The following is a 2,903-nucleotide window of genomic DNA, read 5'->3' as shown; positions in this document are numbered from 1 at the left end:
TACAGGTTTTCCATCATCCATCTAGTGTTTGATCATATTGTTGCTACATCAGTCACGTGACTGGTATGTCTGTGGTACAATAACATGCATATCTATCTAATTACTCAGTGGTTCATCTCGTTTCTAGACTGAGATTTTTTTATTTTTTTATTATTTTTTTTTTGCGTACTGTCGCCTGGCACACTTCGGTGGTTTTGTCTTTGACGTTTGTGTTCGTAATGACTTGTTGCAGGTCTTTTTCCGAATTGTTCTGGCGAACCCAAATTATTTTTTTGATGCTCTTAAGTACAAGAAATATATTTGTTTCGAAAAATTTAAATTCTCATTTGAATATACTTTAATGATTTGAGCATATAAAAATTTACATTGGAAAGGTCTGTTACATATTTTTCCCAAAAGCGACTAATTTTCGGTGATATCACACCATCTACGAAATGTTAAGCTATGTGATAAAGTAGTTCTGATAAGTTCTGTTCTACCGTGACTTTATAACAGATTGAGTCACATTATTTGCCAGGTTACTTATTCAGAAATGTTTTGGTATGGCTTATCCATCCCTATACACTGTAGAGTATCATTACTAAGAACATCAGTAGCAGCCTGTCACTGATAGTGTATGTTTACAATATAAGTACCGTTAAGATTACTAGTCTTCATCACTGCCCTGAAATAGCTCTTTTCAGAGCATCTTTAGCATCACCTGATGGAATGTGATGCATCTTCCAAGAGTATATTATAGCTGTCAATATCAATATCTGCAAATAATATGTCGACCCACTTAGCACCTTTGAGTTGGTCAACATCACCCATTACTGGAGTCCTGATTATTACTTTTTCAGCCATAATTTGGATAAACAATATATTTGACCCCTGTATTGAAATATCAAAATGCATTTGATAGTTTTTTGTGATATAATAATTGTTCTGTTATGAACATTGGCACAGCATTTATGACTTACAAAGATACATTTATAAAAATTTAAACTACATAGAACATAAAGGTGCATTGTGACAGAGCAAATTTTTTTATAATAGTTTTTTGGGATAATAATTAATGTATAATAGTTTTTGGGAATAAAAATTGACATAAGGCCTTGTCATTGAATTGCTGAAAAGTGTTTTTACAGGGTGTCCTTGTCTAAAGACAATGTATTTATATCAAAATACTGAGAATGTTCACCTTAGACTTTTTAAATGTCACAGATGGAGCATATTTTGTTGCCATAATATACAAGATAGAAAAAAAATGTTCTTGCATGAAAAACTTGTAACTTCATGGTCAATTTTTGCCATATTCAAGAAAATTTCAAACTTTATTTGTTATAAATCATTTTTTATCAAACTGTCCATAAGGCAGAATTAAATAATTTGGTCATATCATAATCATCAGAGATAAGTCTTTCTTTAATTAATTTGTTTATCTTGAATATTTAAACATTTTCCACATTTGATCAGTGTCTTCAAACAACTCAGATGCTCAGCTCAGAACTGATAGTTTTTGTCCCATCCTTTCCAAATTAGATTTTTTGCAATTTGTAACCAAAATATCATTTCTAATATTCATATATAAGTTGATAATAAATTAATCATTACACTTTTAAGTGATTATGCAGCAAATATGTCTAAATAATTAAAAGATGGTAAGATAATTTCTGGCTGAAAGTTTTATTTGAGTATTCTTTGCATTAAACTAGTTTTTGGCTACAACGTTCATATCAGTATTTACTTACAAACAACCAGTCGACTCCAAATGAAAGGGCAGTGAAGATAGACTTGAGTAATTAAAAAGACGACCACATGTGATAATGGTTTGTTTGTTAAATGTTGGAGATAAAATATAACCAGGTTTATGTCACGTAAAGTAAAACAAAAGGTATATTGCAAAACTACTTTATGATACTAAGAGTCAACCACAGGAAACAAAATAATGTTGATCACTTAAGTATTTGAAAGGAATACAACATGTTTCTTTTCAATGTTGTTGGGTAAAGAAATAAATGAAAGTAAATCACAATCATCTTTTAAAATAAAACTATTTTCATTGTTGACTTTTGACATGTATATTTGTAATATGCCTTTTGAGTACTTTGGGCATCCTTATATGTGGAGTCTAGAGACTATGATATTGAATATTGTCATGAAAAATTAAATTCAGTTCATTCAGGCATACACTTCTTTTTAAAATGTTATAATCATACTTTGTTTTTTCCAGTGCTTTAGTCATATATAATCATATGGCAAGTTATAAACAACACTCTTGTAAACCAAAAAGTGTCCGCTTGTATATACATTTCCCCATGATAAATTGAAGTACTCCTAATATATTGCTGTTTTGCAAAAATTAAAACTGAACAGAAATAAATAGGGCAAATAACTGCAGAGGAATTAAGCAGTGGTTGTTATATAAAGATTCCACAGTGTTCCTTAATAACAAATCAGAAATAGGGTGTTTAAAATATAATAACAACGAAACAAATTAAAATCCAATGAACAAACATTAAAATGAACATAGCAAAGGGAAAGGTCAAGTAGAAGCTTATAACAAGTTGGCTATTTAATTCATTCCTTTTCTTGTAATAATGCTTATGTTGGTCAAACAAAACAATCTCTTTCAGTTAAAGGAACAAGAACAGGAGCATATCCAGAATGAGAGGGTGGAGTATTTATTTTGTGGTTAACCACAAATCTCTCCAACAGATTATTCAGTTCATGTTCACCAGAGGCATTAAAACTAAAATTTTAGTGTTATAAGCCTTCATACTTACTGCTGAGCCACTGGAGTTAATAAGAGGTCAAATGATCAAGCCAATATGAAAGTTCTTAAAGGTCCTCTGTCTCTCTCTCTCTCTTTTTTTTTTTATAAACACATGATGTTATAAAGTTTTGATTACTTACATTTAACA

Source organism: Tachypleus tridentatus, chromosome 12 (assembly GCF_004210375.1).
Source record: "Tachypleus tridentatus isolate NWPU-2018 chromosome 12, ASM421037v1, whole genome shotgun sequence".
NCBI lineage: Eukaryota > Metazoa > Arthropoda > Merostomata > Xiphosura > Limulidae > Tachypleus > Tachypleus tridentatus.
This window is presented reverse-complemented; position numbering follows the sequence as displayed.